At 47.4% G+C, this 22,190-nt stretch overlaps 1 protein-coding gene across 2 annotated transcripts in view; it reads left to right on the top strand.

Annotated features, from left to right (window-relative positions):
- Nucleotides 1-22,190, top strand: part of CIB4 (calcium and integrin binding family member 4) — a 99,072-nt gene that overhangs the window by 12,043 nt on the left and 64,839 nt on the right. The window lies entirely within an intron of this gene.

Below are 22,190 nucleotides of genomic sequence, written 5' to 3' on the forward strand. Positions count from 1 at the left end.
CCAGCCCAGAGGCCAGAAGGGAATTACCCCATAGGCTCCGTGGACCTTCTCTGTTCCCTACTACCTTGCCAAGCAAGGCTTTCTTGTCTATTAATAAAGACTTGATGAATTGAGTCAGACAAACCTCCTGGCCAAGAACTCTGCCTGTTTCAACCGAGCGGATCTAAGGAGGCAGCTGTGAGGCAGAGGAAAGAGCGTAGGTTCTGGGGTTGGCATCCCTGAGTGGGTCCTGCCCCTGCCCAGCTTCATAACCTACCTTCCTAAGATGGTTGGGAGGATCATGTGATATGGGAAGTGCTTCCTTCCCTTCCCTCTGTTCCCTCCTTCCTGGATAAGGGGGGGGTGGGGGTTGGGTGGGGGGAGGTGTCTGGCCTAGGGTGGGAGGTCCCTGGAAGGACTGAGCTAATTAGAGACAGGCAAGACACTCAGCAGAGATTCAGTAGAAATTTACAGTCTCAAAATGAGTGCCAAAGGGAACTTGTGTGTGTGTGTGTGTAGTGGCGGGTAGGTCATCTGGTCTAAATTCCCACTTAGGTGAGGAAACAGAAGCCCAGAGAGGGGAAGGACCAAGGGCATGCAACGTGATGACAGCACTTGGGTCTCAGTTGAGTCTGAATCCCATTGTGGAGTTTCCTAATAAGAAAAATCTCGGCCTAGCAAAGAGATGCTGGGGTCTAGGCAACAGCCAGGGCACCACACTTGAGCAGAGGTACTTGTGTTGACCTTTGGAATCTGAAGAAACTGGAACCTGCTTTTTTATTGTAGTCAAAATTGTTGAGAATCCCAGCCCTGCGTGGGGCTGCAGCTCACCTCTCTACCCTGCGGGCCCAGCCTTCTGCAGAGGGGGCTTCTCCCCCCCATAGTTTTGGGCCAGGGAGCTATGGGGTCTGATGTGCTGGGACTCCAGGAGGTACCTGACCTCCAGGGCTTTGACTGAGGGATACAAATGGCCACACCAAGGCCTCTGTCCACTCACCAAAGGTGACCCCCAAAATACACTGTCCTGTTTGCCCTAAGACTCAGTTTTAAGAGCACCTCCAGTGCATGTGTGGTCCCATTGTCATCTCCATTTTTCCAGGAAGAAGGATGCTCCAAGGTCCACCCAGACAGTAAAGGCGGGAGAGAGGACTCTTGGGTTGTTCCCCACAACACACTGCAGCTCGTGCATCTTCCTCCTCTCTCTGCACACACCTCCAGAGCCTCCCTCGGGGCCTGTGGTTCTCCTCAGCTGCCAGGCCAGGTCCCCTGAGCTCCTTCACTTGTAAGTCCCACTTCTCACCTCCTGTGTCTGAGCCCTTTTGCTCTTGGGCTGGACCAACCTTTTCCCTAAGAGCGGGGAGAGGGATACAGAAAGGGAAGCCCCATGCATCTGTATACAGAGGGAAACTGAGGCACCGAGCTGGCCTGAGCCAAGGCCAGGATCCAAGCATCTCTGTCCCCAGTTGCAGCAAGAGAGGCCTAGGGCTGCAGGGAAAGGCAGCAGGGAGAAATGCTGTTCTATTTTCTTAAGCTCCCAGCTGTGACTGAGAACACCAAATCCTCTTTGAAAACACAGAAAAAGGATTTTAAAAAAAATCAAGATATTAACCTTCTGAAGCTGGACACCCCCCATACAGAGATTAACTTCTAAGCATTTTTTTTTCATTTCTGTAAACATCTTAATTCATGCTGACATCATGGCCAGGCTGGATTATGGATAGATGGAGAGACGGATGACTGTGTCTCAGCCTCACATGCACACGTGTGCACACACACATGTGCACAGACGTGCACGCACGCACACCTCCCCACAAACCTGGAGCAGCGGAAAGAGCATGGGAGGAGGAGCTGAAGACCTGGGCTTTATTTCCAGCTCTGCCCCTGAACCCTGAACCTCAGTTTCCTCATCTGTAAAGGGGGTGGTTGGACCAGCCAGGTTCCTAAGATTCCTTTCCAGCAGGCTCTCTGGAGCTGCTTGTGCTGTGTGGGCGGGCCTCCCTTGCTGATTTCCCTCTCCCTGCCCCACCCCCAGCTTCTTGAGAACCCTGCCTGTTTCTCCCAGAACTTCTCTGACAGCTTCAGGCCTGGACAGCAAGCACCGGGAGGGGGCGGGGAGCACACATTCTGGCTCTCATGCGGGGCCAGGGCTGCTTTTATGGTTATTTCAGCTCTGCTGTAAAAGCAAAGTCACATGAAAAGCAGCCAGCATGAGGCCTGAGCGCACTGTAGGTGCTTCCCAAAGTCCATGCTTTCCTCTTCCGTCCGCCTCCCTCTTTCTAGTTCACCTGGACGCCCAGCCCCATCTGAGGCCAGGGTCCTTCATCTGCCTCAACCACTGGAGAAGCCACATCTTTTTTTTTCTAGTTTCAGGTTCCCCTCAGCCTGTGTCTCATGGCTCCAGTCTGAGCTCTCGAATGGTCCCCGCTGCTTTCAGGATGAGACCTGCAGGGCCCTTGCAGATCTGCTCCCCCTACCTCTTCAGCCTGGCTTTGAAGTCTACTTGCCCTGCCCTTCTGGGCTTTTGGAACCTTCTTCCAGCTCCCCAAACCTGCTGTGTACCTTCCACCTCAGCCTCATGGGAATCCTACCTCTGCCCGGGTGCACCCCTGTTTCCACCGGGCTCATACCTGCTCCTCTGGTGGTCCCTTCCCCAGGGAAGTCCTCCTTGACCCCAGAGACGTTGAGTCACTCATGCTACAATCTTCTGGCTCCCCTCTCCTCCCAGATGATGAAACTCCGTCATAACGTCATAACCTCGGGCATTGGAGGTTTGTCTCCCTTCCTGGACTGTGAGCTCCAGGAAGACGGGGACAGGTCGGGGTGTCTGTTTGGTTCAACACTGCCTCCCCAGTACCTGCTCAATGTCTGGGGCTTGATATGCCCTGGTTGGGAAAATGAACGAGTGAGTCTAAAATTGCTCTCTTTAAACATACCTGAAACCGGCCTCAGCACTTTCCATGAAATCTGGGCGTAGAATTCCCTAAAATAGCTTCACTCTTCTCTGGGGAGCTAGCTGACCCTCCCTAAAGCTCCCCCCTTTTCCTTCCTGATGCCACAGATTCTCAAAACCTCATTTCTTTTTAAACTTATCTCCAACCTGCCAACATCATCAGCCCAATCAAGCAACAGAGTTCGCATCCACATTTCAGTTCCTTCCACCTTCTGACAAACCCAGTCATTCCCACACCTTGATTATGTTTCGGTTCTTGAGGCTACAGCCAGCTGTGTTATTCTCAACTCTGGTTGGCACTGGGGACAAGAGTGGTTGTGGGCTGGCCCTGAGCTGGCGAGGATCGGGAGAGAGGTGTTGAGCATCTTCCGTGGCCTCAGGTAAGGTGGCCCTCTGCAGTGGTCTGGTTCTGGCTGGAGCAGAGGTTATGGGAATCCCTATTTGACTGTCATTTTGGTCAGTGTTCCTCGAAGCATGCTCATGGAGCAATGGTGACTTGAGATACTCTGCAAAAGAAAGAATCCTTTGCCCAAATACATTTGGGAAACTCTGAGCATCACTCAGTGTTAGTTCCTGTTTGCAAACCTCAGAAGCCAAGTCTGCCAAATTAAGTAAGCTTAAAGAGAATTTATCCTAAGGATCTTGGGTAGCTCACAGAATCTCCCATATGGTCACAAAACCAAGGTCAGAGACAAAGCGTGCCAGGAACAATGCCCAAAGTCATATTGTAGGACGGGCCCAGGAAGACTCAGTGCTGCTGCCACTGAGCGCGGACACTTGAGCCTGTGCCACCAGCTCCGCCCACACTGGATGCACTTCTAGAACAGCCACCACTGTACCCTCTGGAAACAGACTGTAGCTACTGCCACTACCGCTGCCACCACCCTCCCCAGAATGGGTTCCGCATAGCCCCTGCTTCTTTGCATCAAGGGTTTTGGATTCAGAGCCTGGGGAGACGTGTCTGGTTGGTGGAGTGAGGTCACGTGCCTGCACCCTGGCTCAAGAGAGGTTGGGACAATGTGAATAGGCCACTTTCAGCTTCTGTACAGGGAGGCAACCTCTGCTTCAAAACATGGGGGAATCCTTAAACATAGAAAGGAGGGCAGATGCTGATTGGCCCAAAAGAACGACAGTTGTTCTCTACACTGCGGAGTCCAGACACCTGCCTTGGGAGTCTGTGATGCTCTGGGACAGCCTTTCTCCATCTCAGTACTGTTGACATTTGGAGCCAGGTACTTCTTTGTGCTGGGGCTGTCCTGTGCATTACAGGACGTTTAGCAGCATCCAGGCCTCTACCCGCTAGATGCCACAGCACCCCTCCAGTTGTGACAACTAAAAATGTCTAAATACATTGCCAAAGTTCCCCTGGGGGACAAATTCTCCCCCGGCTGAGACCCACCACTCTAGGAGATTTGCAGGAAATTTATAATACATTTGAGGAACCACAATTGATTTAACCCGGTTTCCTGAACTTATTTGACCATAGGAACATTTCTTTCTCTAACACCCTTTGACTTTCTCTCACAGAACTTACTTTGGGAAATGCTGGGCTCATAAAGGGGACCTCGTTCTACAAGTTTCCTGGAGGTGGGAGGTCGTACAGGCCCAACAACCCTCTGGGTGTTCCTGTCATCACCTTCCCCACCTCCACCTCCGGACACAAGGCTAGGGGCTCCTGGAGGTCCAGCTTTGTGAAGACTCACGCTCTGGGGAGTTATTATGACTCTGGGAAACACTCCCAAGGTCTAAGGGAGGAGCCTGCAGAAGGCCATTCAACTTGTAGAGGCAGTGTTTACCCCAGTCTCACGGGGTCAAGGCCCTATCACTGCCCAGGGAATGCCCTGGACACAGGGTCAAGTCTGCCCCAACCCAGTAAACATCCCCACCACTGTGATGCAGGGTGAGGGGTCACAGGACACTGAGAGGTCACTGCCCACTGGCCTTGCCTTGAGAAGGAGCCATGGGGGCTGCTGCTGCTAGGCCAGGAGAAGGAGCGTGATGAAGCATGTGTCCTTGACAACTCAGCTGTCCATTCTGGGGACTTCTCCTGTGATCTGGCAGTTTCCTCATAGGATGGCTCAGCTTACAGCTTCATCTTTGGAACTCCCTCACGTGGCCTATAGTGTATCTCAGTGACCTTGGTTCTTAACCTTGAGAAATGAGTACAGTGGAAATATAATAGTGTCGGGGTTAGACAAACCTGTGTTTGATCCTGGTTGCACCACTTACCCGTCGAGTGACCCTGGGCACATCACTCTTCTCTTGGAACTTCAATTCCATCGTCTGTGCAGATTTTTTAAAAGCACTTTTCCTGCTCCTACATTCTATGTTTTAGGTGCTAATAGGTGGCCCCTGGGTGTGGAAGGTAGGGCTCCCTGAAGCCTCTGTGAGAATATAAGGACCCACGCTCTGGACCCCAGGGTGCATCTTTGTGGGGCAGGGGAGACAAGTGGAATGAAAAAAAGAGGGCTTAAAAATGCCTTGGATCTCAACCAGCCAGAGGATGCGCGAATGGAAAATTCCTGCTGTGTGTCAGAGGCCCACCTGGCCCGGGTGACAGCTGGCCAAGCCAGACACACAGGCCCCACTGCGTGTTTAGACAGCACTTTCCTGCCCTGGCCAGAGTTCACCCAGCCCTTACCACCGCTCATCCTGGGAAAGTGGGGAGGGGTATGGGGTCCTTGCCTGGGCTCAGGAAAGCTCCCTGTGTCTCTGTATCTGAGCAGGAGCTTGGGGGTGGGAGAGGGAGCTGTACCAGAAAGAATGGGCAGCGGGAGGCCCAGGTTTGGCCCCAGGTCTGCCCTGAACCTGTCCTGTGACCCAGGAGTAGCTGCAGCCCCAGTCTGGGCCGCAGGGTCCTCATCAGTGTGGTGTATGGGGTGGACAAGGAGGTCTGTCCTGTCCTTGCAGCACTAACTTTCCACTGGCAGGGGCCTACCTTCTCTCAGGGAGCCCACATCCGCCTCAGGAGAGGCCGAGGCCCCTTTCACAGGCAGGATGCAGGGCAACTCTCAGAAGCTGGCCTCAGAGACTTCAGCTCAGTGTCCAAGGAAACCAAGTGGCTGTAAACCAAGCGGTTGGACTGACGGCTTTGCCGGCACTCTCGGTGCCTGCCGAGGTTCACAGGGGTGAGCCTGGGAGGCAGGCTCGGGGTGAGTGAAATGAAATGGACTCATTCCACTCAAGATGGGGGCAGACGGAGTGAGGGTGATGACCTGGGAGAGGCGAGAAGGAGCCCTGAGCCACAGGGGTCAATGTTTGTCCAACACCATTTGGGGGAAATTTCCTAAATCTAGCAACACTCCAGGCACCAGGCCTCATGCTCTGATGTGGACTAGGACGTCATTGGGCCTCCCCGTGGCCAGGATGGAGTGGCCTCAGACTTTGTGCAGATCCAACACACAGCCTCAGCTGTCTAGGGGCTCCAGTGCCAGGCTAGGGTAGCCTGAGTGGGTGATATGGGTATTTGGAGCCCTCATTGGGATTGAACACATTGGCCAAGGCTGCTCTGCAGGTTTCTGACCCTTGGGAGTTTGCTTGGCAACTTGGCGCCTCGGATTGGATCAGTTCTGAGATCCTGACAAGGCCTGGTCTGGGATAGTGGTCAGTTCACCAGGGCGGCGCCACGTGGGAGGACTCTTGGTCAATGCTACTTGGCCTACTGGAACCCCACCCCCACCACCATTAATTACCTCTTCTTAGCTCAGGTTCCCACAGGGAGAATCTTTCGCCTCTCCCCTGGATGCCAAGAAGATGAGACAAATCTCTACCCAAGGCCACCACTGCTTCTGAACTCTGCCCATCCCCAGCTTGTCCCTGCCCAGACCACCCCTCAGGCAAATACTTACAGGAAAGTGCTGGAAAGGAAAGCACTACACACAAGCCAGGGCAAAGACAACCCTGGCCCACACGACTCACTCACTCTGGCTGGTTTCTTGTAGCAGCCCATTGCAGAGGCGTTTCCAGGCCTCATCCTGACCGCCCTCACCTCCTGCCCGCCCTTCCTTCCTCCTACCCCTCCTTCCTCCCCCCTCCCTCCCTCCCTCCCTCGCTTCCTTCCTTCTATCCTCCGTCTAAGGCCAGAGCTTTCTCCTCCATCCCCAGTCACTCAGAAGGGATAGTCCCCTTCTCGGATCCTGTCAGCCCCTCAGCACCAGGTCACAAACCCGCCCTCTTACAGCCCCAGCGGCCAGTGCTGCCACTGAATTAGCTCTGGGGAAGCTGTTCCTCCTGAGGTCAGCGCCAAGCCCCTGTCCACTCAGGAAATCTCTTCTCCTGTTTGTTGTCCCTCCACAGTTTCCAGCCCACACTTTTTCCCCTTCTGCAGCCTTACGTGCTCAGGTCACCTGGAAATCGCTTTCTTGACTCTTCTGAGGCCGAGAGTGAACATCACAGAGTGCAGCTCTAAAATCTAAGGATGCTCCACGATGGGTACAGATGGGAGTGTGTGCACACGTGTGTGTGTGTGAATTCGCACGATTTAGGCATAGGCTTGGTCCCTGGAAAGAGTACAATGTCTCTTTCTTACAAAGGCGCTCACAGACCTTCAACCTCCCTCCTTCAAAGTCAGCCAGGCCAGGGGTGTGCAGCTTCCGAGGGCAGCTGAAGTCCCTTCTGGGTCATCACAGAGCAGGGCACGGTTTCCAGGAGCCCTGAGCGCTGCCTCGGGGACCTTTCCACGCCATGCTACTTGAGCATCAAGAGAGGGAGGTTTGAGCCCAAATATCCTTCCTGTGGGGTGGTGTTGGAAAGCAGCTTAATCCAGGGGATGTGTCTGAGCTCCGTGGGGTGTGGGATGTTTGGAAATGATCATCAGGGGATTCGCTCACTTTTCCAGAGCATTCCTTTGGTCCCACAGCTTAGGATGCATCCTGATTTATGGGGCACAGGACTCCAGCAGCCCTGGGAAGGGTTCTGGTTTCTGCTTCAGCTCCCAGGGAGAGACAGAAGGGAGGGGCTTGCGGTGGCACATTAGGAGTGAGGAGGCTGAGGGAGCAGGGCCTGTGGTAGGACGGGGCAGGCTCCTGCCTGGGGATGCTTCCACCTGCTTTTGGCTACAGACCCTCAGGCAAAAGGAGGCGGGATGGGCACCCCAAGGCCTGCGGGAAGCAGTGTCCTCAGAGCACATAGGCTCCCTGTGTGCGCAGCAACTCCCTGTTGTCCTACGGTGGCCCCGTTGCTTTTGCTTAAAGACCGAACTTTTCTGTCACCAAGCACAGCCGTGTTCATTGGAGCCACAGAGAAACCATGTGTGTTGTGTGCTCACTCTCACTTAACGGATGCAGAGACTGAGGTCTTAGGCTAAGAGAAGCTAACGGTGCCTCCAAGTCTCACGGCTGGAAAGTGGTTGAGCCAGGCTCCAAACGCACGTCTTCTGGTTTTAAGTTCAATCTCCTGAGCACAGATGGCCCCGGGCCGCCGCAGCAGAGAGCGTTACTGTGACACACAGGAAGGGACGTTGAGCATTTAGGCAATCAGGCCTGGGTTTCAATCCCACCCTGCTAGCTGTGAATTTGGGCCAGTTTCCGAATCTGGGCTTTCTTATAAATAAAGTGGATACAGTGATGCGCTGAAGCTGGCTCCTTCGGCTCCTGCAAGCCAACTGTGTGCAGTTCTTTCCAACTCCACATTCAGTCACACGAGGTTGATTAGCTTGAAATGCACCCTGGCGAAGTATTTACACCAGAGAAATGAGCAAATGCTACAGTCAGGGCTTCTCTTCCCGGAGAGCCAATTGTTAAGCATTTCCCGGAACACCACCCTGTATGCTTCTCACTTGACAGCACTGACTATTGAATCAGATAAAGTATGTCAAGTTCTTACTGCAATGCCTAGACTGGAGCACATGCTCACAAATGATTAGCAACATAAATGGTTTACCTTTTCTTCATCCTTACCATGTTTTATCCCTTTATTCACTCAGGAAAGTAATTTGGGCAAGAATAATTTTCTTCCATCATATGGAGGAAGACATTGAGGCAGGCCCTCAGGGGCTAGGTGATTGAAAACAGAAGTGGTAAGAGGTGAGCCTGGGTCTGAACCCAGATATTTATGCTCCTCATCCAGGGCCCTGGCCGTTACCCTGAGCTGCCCTCCCACAGACCAAGCAATTTAGAGTCTCAGAAATACAGGGATCCTAGAACCAGAAGGGACGTTAGAGATCATCTGTTGACAGTTCAGGTCCTTCGTGTCACAGACAAGGAAACTGAGGCCTGGAGAGAGGAAGGACATACCCAAGGTCACTCAGCCACTTATGGCTGAACTGGAATTTGGATCCCAGATCTCTGGATTTCCCATCTACATCTCTCTCCACTGGACCAAACTGCCTTTAGACCCCTGAAGTGGGGTGGGATTATCCTGTGCAGACAGCATGGCTGATCCCCTGTGGAGAGGGAATAGGATGGCTACTGGGGAGACCACTGTGTGTCCATTCTGGGGAGAGGGGATGCAAAAATAACGTTATCTGTTCTGCCTATACCACCATGTTATGTGAAACTGTCTCGTACATGCTGAAGTACTTATAAATGTAAGTCAGTGACATTTTGTCAATCAGCAAACATTTAGGAGCCAGAGGCTCCCACGGGCAGATCTTTGGGCCCCTGTGGGCAACAGAACGCTGGCATTGACAGGTCAAGGCTGGATCCAGCTCCATAATCTCCATGACCCTGCTCATATCCTCCTTCCCTCCCTCCCTCCCTCCCTCCCTCCCTCCCTGGCTTCCTTCTATTCAACAGACATTCACAGATTGCTAGCCTTCTGCCAGGCCCCAATGCGGTGCTAAGGAAGCAAAGATGAATAAGGCAAAGTTTATCCTAAAGAATTTCACAGAAGAGAAAGAGAAAACACACATGAGAAAGAGCCACCAGGAGTCTATCCAGGGACCAGAGGGGCTCAAAGGGCACTGTGGCAGTCAACTGGGGGGTGGGGTGGGGAGTAGGAAGAATATTGCTTTGCAAAAGAAGCAGCTTCAGTAACACCAAAGAGGTGTGAAATAGCCTGGAATATTCTGGAAATTGCAAGCATGGGCCTGGGTTTAAAAGCTGCAGCTTTGGTTTGGAGTCACACAGGCAGTTTGGAACTGGCTGTGCCGTGCACTGTCTGTGTGAGCTAGGCAAGTTATTAAACTTAAACTGTTTCCTCATTTGTAGAATGGGATGACAGTTTTTACCTCACAGGGTCCTTGTGAAAATTAATTGAGATAATTTATTCAGGAAAATATCTTTTGGGTAACCACTACGTGCAAGACACCATTGCAGGTATGAGAAGGCACAAGTGAGTAAAACAGGTCAGGTTCCTGCCCTCAGGGAGTGTATATTCTGGTGGGAGGGGACAAACAGTGAAGAAATAAAAACAGGGCACAGAGTTGAGTAGCCGTAAGTGATGGAAAATAATAAAGCAGGTGTTTGGGGGGGAGCGGTCCTTGAGATGAGGATGTGTTAAGGAAGTGCTCCCAGGGGAAGCACTAGGGACAGAGAGGCAGGCAGGGAAGGCAGGAGGCCAGGCTGGGACGCAGACAGGTCCCGCAGAGGGCGGCCTCAGCCTGATCCTGCGGTGGCTCTGGAGTATAAGTGATGCTCAGAGGGTCCCAGCCTAGATAAGGGAAAGATCCTGTGAGTCATTATGTGCTTAGGCTAGTGCCTGGCCATGACTGAGTGGCCCTCCAGCCTGTCAGTCCCTATATCTCCTCCACCTCCCCTGCCCCTTGCCGTGTGTGATTCAGTGATCCAGAACAATCTGACGCTTCCCTGAGCACTGCATCCCCTCACGCCTGGGTACCTCTGCCCATGCTGTTCCTTCCTGGAATACAATCTCCCCACTTTTCTCCCTGGAAAATTCTTAGTCATCTTCAAGTCTCAGCTCAAATGCTGTCTCTATGTCTGTGGAGACTCTCCCAGGCCATCCTGGGGGCCTTCTCCTGTGTAACGTCTGGATCAGTACAGACCACCACTGAGGCGATAATATTGCTTTGGAATTGCCTGTTCCTGAGCCTGTCTGCCCACTAGCCTGGGTGCTCCATGGTGACTGCGGAGAGGTCCTTTCAGCTCTGGGTCTCCAGACAGTTGAGCACACGGTAGGCCCTCAGGAAATGCTGAATGAATGAATAACTGGCTCTGTTACTTGGTAGCTTTGTGCCTTCTAGTGAGTCAAATAACCTCTTTGTGCCTTAGTTTCTCCACCAGTAATTATAGCCGCACTTAAATCAGAGTATGTTTAGTAGATCAAGTGAGATAATGAATATAAACTCTGAAGTGCTATCCAGATTTTTAGCTCAGCAGAAGCTGCAGGGACCCAAAAGGCTCCAGAAGACCTTGGGTCAGTCCAGAAGACCTCTGGAGAGCATTCTAGTAGGAGAGCTCTGAGTAGGCCCCGGGGTAGCTCCCTGCCTTCTCTGACACTTCGTCTGCCCCCAGCCAGTGCCTGAAGCTCTGGCCCTGGGAAGGAGACATAACCCCCAAGGACCCCCACTTGAAATAAGTTAGCAAAAACAATACACATGCAAGCCAGTGGTGCTGAGAAGTGGAGCTTCTCCCTGCAGGGGAGGGCTGATGAAAGGAACCTCCCCAACTGGACACAGGACTAATCTGTGGTCACCGTTGCAGGGGAATCTTGCATAGGGATGCCTTGACTCTGTAAACCTCATTCCAGCCTACCTCCAGCCTCTTCCAAGGCTGATCCCTCTTTTCCTGACTATCCAAGAAGGCTCTCCTCCCTTCCCCGTCCCACCTCATTCTCTCATAGCATCTGCCAAGTTTGCCCTCAGTTACCCTGGTCTCCAAGGAACCAGAAACCAGATCTTTTCCTCCATGCTCCCTTGGCTCCAAGTTCTCTGGAGCCTTCAGTGTCGTTCCCTCTCATCTTATCTTGATGCCGCCCAAAATTTGGGGGCCTTTGGGTTACTTCAGCACATGGACATACCCTCCTTATGGAAAAGTTCATGACTCCAGAGTCCCTTCCTCAGCCACAGCATGTGGCCTAAAGTTCTTTCTTTTACATGTAAGATGGTTATTTATCTTCCAGTGTATTGTCATCAAACTACTTCTTAACTCCAGGTGGCCTGGCTTGCATTCTCATCATTTTGCAAAACCTCCCTTGCTCTAAGATGCCAATGAGCTACTCTTTGCCAAGTGCCTTAGCTTGGTATGGTCCTGTGCCTTCAAGCTTCAGGCCCACTCCCTGAAGTTAGCCAGTTCCCAATATAAATGGGTCCTGGTAAAGACACAATATTGTAGAGACATAAATTCTCCCAAAATTGATCTATAAGGGCGGTGAAAGTCCAATAAAAACTTAGTAAGAGTTTTAAAAATAGAACTTTACCAGCTAATTCTAAAAGTCATCTAGAAGAAAAAAATGCACAGGAATAGCCAGGCAAATTTTGACACAGTAAGAACAATGATGGGGAAACAGCTCTTCCACATGTAAATATTTACTAGAAAGTGGTCGATAGAGAGTGATATTGGTGTAGGAACAGATAATCCAAACAATGGAACACAGTAAAGAAATAGATCCGTGGAAATCTAGTATATGTTAAAAAGGCATTTTAAATCACAAGGAAAGGATTGACTGTCTAAGAATTGTTTGGGGACAATAGATTACCCACTTGGGAAAAAATTGTTAGATGTTATATTCATGATGGTTATACTTCCTGAAAAGAAAATTCATTTAAGCTATTTTAATCAGACAGGAATTTATGGAAGATATGTATAGCTGCCAGAATTGGAGGGAGTGTTAGAGAAAAAGATTTTAGGTTGAACTTACCAGAACAACTTCCAAAGTCACAGTGCAGAACTGAGCCACTGAAGGAGATGTTGCTACAGTCTGGAAGCTGCCAGACAGTAGGAAGTTTTTGCCACGGGTGCTGTTCCAAAACCACACCACCTCTGCCAAGATCTATGCTAGGAAAATGGAGGCTATGCTGCCTTTTTCTCCATATAACTCAAAGCTTCATGGGAGTTGTATCTGCTTAGGTCTTCTAAGATGAAGCAGACACCAAGATGGAGTTAGAAGGGCAGGAGATTTGTCAGGGCAATGCCTGTGAAAGATAAAGAGGAGAAGGGGCAGGAGCAGCAGGGAAAGTCTTCAGATTGTGATATAGGTCTGACACCTGTGAAAGGAAAGAAAGAAGGAAGAAGATTGGGTAGAAAAAGCCTCAGACTGTGATGCAGCTTTGAGAAAGTCTAGGCCTCTGCAGAGACTGCCCATAGAGGAGTCCCTCTGTGTGGGGAAGAAATGGCTATGCCCTAGATCCTCTCCATGCTCAGTCATTGGCTTAGCGCTGTGGCAGATCCTGAAGGCATCCAACCAGGGGAATCTCCACTACATCTGGAATCTTAGCTTCAAGGGAGTTTCTGCAATATAGCAAGACACACCAGAAGGGCACTGATGTGAATTTTGACCTAGCCAATATATAGCATCTATCTACCACAGACTCCTACCTCACACCACATACAAAATAAGCTTTAGATGGATTAAAGAGGTACAGGTAAAAAACAAACCTATACAATGATTAGAAGAAAATAAAGAAAATACAGGGACATATTTCTATAACTTTGGAATAGGGAAGGACTTTTTAAGCAAAACACAAAATCTAGAAAACATAGGGACATATTTTAAATTAGTTTTTATTTATTTCCTTGTTTTAAAAAAGTAATGGACACTAACACACAATGGTGAGAAACTAGATGCTTTTCCTCTAAGCTTATGAACAAGACAAGGGTGTCCCCTCTCACCAGTCCTATTCAGCATTGTGCTGAATGACCTAGCTAAGGCAATAGGGCAAGAAAAGGAAATAAAAGATGTGTAGAATGGGAAGGAAGAAATAAAACTGTCTTTGTTTGCAAACAACATGATTGTTTGTGTAAAAGATCACAAAGAATCAACAAAAGACTCCTGGAACTAATGATTGTAGCAAGGTTGCAGGATACAAAGTTAATATACAAAAGTTAATTACTTTCCTATATACCACCAATGAATAATTAAAATTTGACATTAAAAACACAACACCATTTACATTAGCACCAAAAAGAAAAAACAAAAAAGACAGACAGACTTAGGTATAAATCTAACAAAATATGTTATGTGATATATGTGAAGAAAACTACAAGACTGTGATGAAAGAAATCAAAGAATATTGAAGTAAATGGAGAAATATTCCATGTTCATGGATAGGAAGTCTTAAAATTGTTAAGATGTTGCTTCTTCTCAACTTGATCTACAGATTCAATGCAATCTCAATAAAAAAAATCCCATCAAGTTATTTGTGTATATCAACAAACTGATTCTGAAGCTTATTTGGAAAAGCAAAAGACCCAGAATAGCCAACACAATACTAAAGAACAAAGTTGGAGGACTGATACTGCTTGACTACAAGACTTACTGTAAAGCTACAGTGATCAAGACAGCATGGTATTGATGAAAGAATGAACAGATCAGTGGAACAGAATAAAGAGACTACAAATAGACCCACACAGATATAGTCAAGTAGACTTTGACAAAGGAGCAAAGGAAATACAATGGAGAAAGGATAGTCTTTTGAACAAATGGTGCTGGAACAATTGGACATACACAGGCAACAACAATGAACCTAGACAGAGATCTCACACTTTTCACAGAAATTAACTCAAAATGGATCAAAAACCTAAACATAAAATACAAAATTATAAAATTGCTAGAAGATAACATAAGAGAAAATCTAGGTGACCTTGGGTTTGGCAATGATATTTTAGATACAACACCAATCCATGAAAGAAAAATTTGCTAAGTTGGACTTCATTAAAATTAAAAACTTCTGCTCAGTGAAGGATACTGTTAAGAGTATCCTTAAAACAAGCCACAGGCTGGGAGAAAATCTTTGCAAAAGACATCTCTCATAAAGGACTTGTATCCAAAATATACAAAGAACTCTTAAAACTCAACAAAAAGAAAACAAACAACCCAATTAAAAAAATGGACAAAAAATCTTAACAGACACTTCAACAGAGAAGACAATAAAAAGAAAGGCGCTATTAAGCCATGAACGGACATTAAATGCATATCGTTAAGTGAAAGAAGCCAGTCTGAAAAGGCTACATACTGTATGATTCCAACTATACGATATTCTGGAAAGGGCAAAACTATAGAGATGGTAAAAAAGTCGGTGGTTTCCACGGGTTCTTGGAGAGGAAGGGAGGGACGAATAGATGGAGCACAGGGTATTTTTAGGGCAATGAAACTCTTCTGTATGATACAGTAATCGTGACTACATGACATTATGCATTTGTCAAAACTCATAGAACTGTACAACACAGAGAGCCAACCCTAATGTAAACTAGGGACTTCAGTTAATAATATATCAATATTGGTTCATCAATTGTAACAAATTACCACACTAATGCAAGATGTTAAGAATAGGGGAACTTTCTGCTCAATTTTCCAATAAACCTAAAACTGCTCTAAAACATAAAGTCTACTAAAAAATTTAAAAGTAATTAACATACTTGGAGAAAAATTTGGCAGCAAATATAACAGATGATAGTACAGTGGCCATACATTCTAGTTTTCTCAGGTTAGTTTTGGTTTGTACCTATTGTCCTGATGTTCCATCTGATGTAGTATTTGTCATTCTCAAAAGTGTCTTGGTTTGAATGATAAATTATATGTTATAATTGATATTATTATTGTAATTGATATTATTATTATTGATATAATTATTGATCATAATTAATATCAATTATTAGAATTGATATATAAATGCTATTGATTTTATATAATGAACTCCTATAAAGCAATCAGAAAAAGTTAAATAATCCAGGAGACTAATAGGCAATATATATGAATATGTGTATTAGTTTGTTAGAGCTGCCATAAGAAAATACCACAGACTGTGTGGCTTAAATAACAGAAATTTATTTTCTCACAGTTCTAGAGGCTGGAAGTCCAAGGTTAAGGTGTTGGCAGTTTTGGTTTCTTCTGAGATCCGTTTCCTTGGCTTGTAGATGTCTGCCTTCTCACTGCGTCCACACTTGGTCTTTCTTCTGCACATGCACAAGTCTGTGTCCTAATTTCCTCTTCTTGTAAGAACACAAGTGACCTTGGATTAAGGGCCACCACATGACCTCATTTCGCCTTAGTTACTGCTTTAAATGCCCTGTCTCCAAACATAGTCACACCTGACATGCTGGGGGTTAGGACCTCAACACATGATTTGGTGGGGGACTCAGTTCAGCCCATTATAATAGATAATTCACAGAAGAAGTACAAATGGCCAATAAATATATGTCAGTATATTTAATATCATCAGAAACCAGAGACATGCAAATTAAAAACAACAGTAACTGATGACTTCCTCCAATAGAATGTCAAAAAAATAATAAAGAAGATTAATTCTATCCATGGTTGGCAAGGATGTAGGGAACTGCCATTTGTTGGGAGAAAAAATTAATACAGCTTTTTTGGAGGGCAACTTCGTAGACTATCAAAATGAAAAAACTCTTATCCTTTGACCTAGAAGTTTCACTTCTGAGACTTCATCCCACAGAAATAATCACAGAGGCACAAAGAGGCATGCAGAAAGATGTTAATTGCATTATTTTTTGTAATGATTACAAATTGAAAAAATATTTAAATTTCTATTGATAGATAAATAAGCTATGGTACATCCATACTATGGAATACTATACTGAGGTCAAGAAGAATGAGGTAGACCTATGATAAAATGAATATTATACTATATCTTATGAATAAAGTAGACCTATGATAAAATAGAGTCATGAAACACATTAGTAACTCAAAAAAGAGGAAAGGAAGAACAAAGAACAGATGAGACACATAGAACAACAAATAGCAAAATGGTAGATTTAAACTCAACCACATCAACAATTGCATTAAATGTAAACAGTCAAAACACCTCAATTAAAAGGCATAGATTATGAAATTGGATTTATTTTAAAAAGCAAGATCTAACTATAGACCGCTTACAAGAAACCGACTTCAAATAAAGTCATAAATAGGTTAAAAGTGAAAGGTTGGATACATGTATACCATGCTAATACTAATCAAAAGGAAGCTGGAGGGGATATATTAATATCATACAAAGAAGATTTCAGAGCAAAGAATTTTTCCAAGGATAAAGAAGGTCATTTCATAGTGATAAAAGGATCAATTCATCAAGAGAACACAGTAATCCTAAATGAACTAGGTAAATGAACCTAACAAGAAAGCTTCAAAATACACGAAGCAAAGAGAAATAGAAAAACCCACAATTATAGTCAGAGATTGCAAATCCTCTTGTCCTTATTTTATAATTTTCTACTCTCATTATATGGGCCTTTCTTCATCTCTTTAAACTATTAATCAAACTGAAGGCCCTTTTCAGATCATCTTTTAGTCTCCAGTTCCTCTAGCGTAAATTATTCCGTTCGTTGGGTTAGTGGAATGTTTATCTTGGCGTTAGACTTCTCCATATATTTTATAATTTTTCTCTGTGAGCTCATCTTCAACAGGGGTTATTTTTCACAAGAGGCCTGTAAGTGCTCTGAGTTATTAAGGCCTCTTATGGGGTGATTTCACTATTGCTTCCTCCTACTCTTTTTGGGGTTTGCCCCTTCTGCCCTTCTGTGGTTATAGGTTTATGTTTCATTTCTAATGCCCAGAATTTTTCTTTCTCTTGCTATTGAGCTTAGCGATATTTTAACACAAAATTTTAAAGGATCATGCGACATTTTGCTGTTTGGAGAAGGTTTGGGAAATTCCCATGTCTGATTAGTTTTTGGTTTTGATTGGATGTCTGGTCTCCCGTGACAAAACTCTGAAATCAGCCTTCACTCAATATCCTTCCTTGTTGTCATTTGTCCTAGAATTATAAAATTACTTTATAGTGAGTTTATAATAAGTTTGTTTTTTGAAAAACTGGGAAAAAAATGCCATTTGAGGATTACAAGTTGTCTGACTTTTAGGATGAAGACTAAAATTTGCTTTATGGAAGCTCTTCCTTTGTTTTGGAATGTTCTCACTCAAGTTGGCCCTCTTAGCTATGCTAATATAAAGCAAGGACCTACCTATCATTCCTGGTGAGGATGGCAAAGCACTGATGGAGCCCTAAAGGAGATTTATTAGTCTGAAATGTTAATATACATTGAATGGATTTGTAGAATTCCGCCTCTGAGCATTGTTTTATTTAGAGCACCACCATCGCCTAATTTGGAATCAGATTACCCTATGCCTGAAATTGGTGTGTTCTTGCAAAGTGGAGTGCGTTACTCTGGGATCAGCTGTTTGCATAAGATAAGGAGCTGGGATGGCGAAGAATGTGGGGGAGAAGTGCTCACTTCTTCAGCTTAGACTGGAGAAAACAACAGTGCAAATGACCCAGATGGTCCTGGCACAGCCCAAGGGGACCTGGGAGTTGGCATCCCACGCAGGATGCTGTTTTAACCTGATCATCCCAGCTTTCGGGAGATGTCTTGACAGGTATTCTGTTTTGATATCCTTACTGTCAGTAACGCATGGAAGAGGCAAATTCTGGGGCAGGACAGGAGGGCTTGGGAGGCAGATCTCAGATGTGAGTGAGAGTAAAACACTACTTCCTGGAGCTGGGGTTGGGGGGGGGGGCTTCCCTTAGACTTGGACTCCCAGGAAGGGCAATAGTTGGGAGATGCCTGGCGGTGGGAGGAGGTTTATCCCTGGTCACATGGAGGCAGTGGGCAGGTGACATGGGCAGCGGGCTTGTAAAGGGCTTTGAAGTTAGCGCAGGGCTGCAGGCTCTCAGCAGAGCCACTCTGAGAACAGTTATAGGATACTTTCAGGGATGTACTTCCCTTTTCCCTCCTAAGATTTCAGGCAATATTGTTAACTTGGCTTTGACTGTGGTGCAGAGAATTAGGACAGAGCCTGGCCCATGCTTTGGGCAGAAGGCTGCAGCCTGCCTGGTTCTGGGTACAGCGTTGTGGGGGTGGAGAGAGCCGGGCAGAGAGCGGCAGGAGGGGAAGCTGAGCAGGGCGCCAGGGCTGCAGCACAGAGGGCTTTGCAAGCCATTTGAAGGAACTGGACTTTAAGTTACAGGCCCTGTGGAGCCATTGAAGGATACTAATGATGTGACCAAACTTATACTATCTTGAAAGAAAAAGAACCCAGAATAGCTCATAAATTTGTAGACAGCTATAGTGGACATCTACTGTCTTTGTCTGGCCAGCACCTCTTCCACTCTCCTGCAGTAACAGAACCCCTCTTTCCTATGGGGAGCCTGTTCCATGTGATTTGGGTAGAGCTGACAGTAATCTTCTCAAAAATAGGGAGGGAGCCAGTGACCCAGGTGGGGCCAAAAGGAGCACCTGACCTCCTGGCCACAAGTTCTGGTTCAGGGAAGGGCCTGTGATTCAAGTTTGGGCCAGTGAGTTGGGCCCAGGGCTTTTCCGACAAAGCTGCTAGGAATGATGAACTCTTTCTGGTGATGTTCCTAAACTAGTAGGATATGAATCTAGGACTCCTGATGGCCAAGAATTCTTCTTGCCACGTGCAGAGAAAATATTTGAGAGACGGCATCCAAATATTTGAGACAGAGTCAAAAGGCTGTAGTTTGAGGCACAGGATCCTGCCATGGGTAATGCCAAGCAGAAACAGGCAGTTGGAGGAGACACAGAAAGGACCCCAAAGACATTGTTGAACTACTGGATCTAGCCATTCCTGAAGTCTATGGGATCTTTCCTTTTACATCAACCAGTAATTTTTTTTCTTGCTTAACCTAATTTGTCACATTTCTCTTACTGATAAGTGAGAGCTCTCACCAACAGTTGTGTGTTCTCCCTGATTTGTTCTTCCCCAGATTCAATATTTTCAATTCACTTGACATTTGAGATGGTTTCTAGACCCCTCCCCTGCATCCTCCTCTGGATGGAGATGTCCCTACTAGTGTCCCTGGGGATCTTCTCTCTAAGGGTTGTATTATAATAAAGTACATGATGGCCTCTTCTCTGAAGAAGTTGACATAGAAGGTTGATACTCGTAGATCAGATACTGGGGAGGCCTTTTGGGGATCTCAATCACTGCAATATATGGTTTGAGGTATCTACACATCTATAAAGAATGATGCAACTTGGCTCTGCCACAGGGAGTTCACAGAATAACTTCAGCTTCTAGGTGGGAGGGACAGGAGAAAGGAATGTGTCCTCATTTATGGCCAAAAGGATCCCAGGGCTGCCCTGAAATATAGATGAAACTGCTCAGTCATCTTAACTGGCCATTTAATGAGCCGATCCATAATTTAAAAGCGGCTTTAAGAAACTGCAAGTGGAAGGGGGCAGGGAGACACTGGGGCCAGACCTGTCCTTATCAAGATCTGAGGGTGTGTGTGTGTAGAAGGGAATAGTGAGCGCACTTCCTTCCGAATCCTACAGGGGTTTCCATAATCCCCTTGGTTAGGGCGAGTGGGGAACCTGCTTCACCAGAACAGGCCTGGGTTCAGACTTCTGGGTGGAGAATCTCCTCAAGTGCCCCTTACAGAGTGCTCTGAACCTCCCCAAGTCCTGCTCGTCACTTAGGAAGTACACACAAGACTAAAACCCTGATGTCTACCATTTTGGGTGTTCCCAAGTCCTATGGCCTTATGGGGTCACCTTGCCTTTTAATAGGCAACACAAAATGGACCCAACTCTCAACCCACAGTAGAGGGAAACCCAGGGCTTCCTGCAATACTTCTGGGGATTTCTTCTCAATCTTCTTACTCTCTTTCTGTTGAATCTGTCCCCTCTGTCCTCCCTCCCTCCCTTCCTTTCTCTTCTCCCTTTCTCTTTTAATTTTTTTTGCCCCCTGAGGCTGTTTTCTTCTATCGAGTGTCAAGACAAATGTAAAATGTAGATCCTTTTCCTTGATTTCCCCAAAGTAGCCCTAGCATAGGGCATTTGTGACACATTTTTCCTGCATATGATTGGGAGAGCTGTGTTGCATCTTAGCACAGAAAACACCTTAAAGTTGAACATCAGATATTTCCTTGGCCACGCCCCTCCCAGCCATCTTGTCTCCTTGAGGCTCAGTCACCACCATGTTTCCAGGCCTCTCTCTCTCTCTCTCTCTCACACACACACACACACACAGCCAGCCTCCCATAACATCCTTTCTCCTGTGAGCAGCTCATCCCCACTCCGGACCCAGACTGCCTCAGGGCCAATCTCTGCCTGCCCAGAAAACATTAAGGACCAGCTTGGAAATTACTTTTTCCTTTAACACAATCAAATTATTTGTCTTAACTCCTTCCCCTACCAGTCTCTACCGGCATGGAAAGATTCCTCATCTTTCCGATAGGAATTATGCCACCCCCTTAGACGGCAGGAGTGGCCAGAATAATTTTGCTTGTTGTTTAAATTGCAGCTTTTTCTTTCCTGCTGCTCAAGTCTAACTATAGCCCAGAGATGTTTCCATCAGCCCCACCTGCCTAGTTCCATCCATCCTCCCCTCCCTGGCTCCATCCCTCCCTTGTCAGCATCTCCCTAGCTCTGCCCTACCTCCCCAATGCGAGAGCCTTCTCCAAACAGCCCAGGCCCTTACTTCCCAGGACTTGCTGTCCCCAAGCTGGAGGACCAGCCACGGGGTGCCTGGAACCATAGGAAACCCTCTTCCCCCTCCTCCAGCAAGGTCTTAGGGGCCCTGCTCCTTGTCTGGGGCACTGTCTTTATGTGGCCGAGGGTCTCAGTGTGCAGTTCAAACCCAGGGCCCTTAGAATTCTACGTGAACAAAGAATGGTGAGCCCTGGCAAGTCGCTGGAGCAGCGAGCTGATGGGAAGCATCAGAAAATGTTCATCTGTCTCATTCAGAGCTCCGCTGCATCCTGGGCCCTGGATGGATGCAGTCAGGCTGGAATTTGGTCTCCCAAATGTTGCGCAAACTGCAGACCTGGCTCTTCTCTTCTGCTTGGGCTGCCCCCTGGGGGTCCCTGTGGTCAGCCTGGGGAGGAGAAAGGAGCCATGTCCCAAATCAATATATAGGCTTCTGGGCTGGTTCTGCCATAAACTCATTTCAACTGTTGGACACCCCCAACCCCTATTTGGGCCTCTGTCTCCTTGTATGAAAAATGAGGGGGTGGACTAGATGAGGCCCAGAGACCTAGAGCCCAGGCCTGGGAGGGGACCATCTTAGCTTCCGGCAGGAGCTCATTATGGTGCCAGGAGCCAGGCCTACCTGCTGGGGGCAGAGGCTGTGCAGCCCTGAGCTGGAGGGATTGAGGCTGTGCTGGCTCCTGGCCTTTGCAGGTCCAGGATGCTGGAGTTCCGAGGGCCCGAAGGGAGGCCAGTATGGC

Source organism: Equus przewalskii, chromosome 14 (assembly GCF_037783145.1).
Source record: "Equus przewalskii isolate Varuska chromosome 14, EquPr2, whole genome shotgun sequence".
Classification (NCBI taxonomy): domain Eukaryota; kingdom Metazoa; phylum Chordata; class Mammalia; order Perissodactyla; family Equidae; genus Equus; species Equus przewalskii.